Raw genomic sequence first — 305 nt, forward strand, 5'->3', positions numbered from 1 at the left:
AGGAAAAGGAAGAAAGGAAAAGAAAGAAAATGGAAAGAAAACAAGAAAGGAAAAAAGAAATAGATAGAAGAGCAAGAAGGATAGAGAAAGAAAGACAGGAAAAGATAAGAACAAAGATAAAGAGGAAAGAAATAAAAGAAGAAATTGCAAGATAAATGAAGAGGAAAAAGGAAAGAAGGAAAAAAAACAAGATGAGAAGAAAAGAAGACAATGAAAAGGAAATAGGAAAATACAAAAGAAGACAAAGACTAGGAAAAGAAACTATATAAATCATAGGGGACATAGAACCTAAACCTTTGGAAAAG

The sequence above is a fragment of the Penaeus monodon genome, chromosome 21 (genome assembly GCF_015228065.2).
Source record: "Penaeus monodon isolate SGIC_2016 chromosome 21, NSTDA_Pmon_1, whole genome shotgun sequence".
In the NCBI taxonomy this organism is placed as follows: domain Eukaryota; kingdom Metazoa; phylum Arthropoda; class Malacostraca; order Decapoda; family Penaeidae; genus Penaeus; species Penaeus monodon.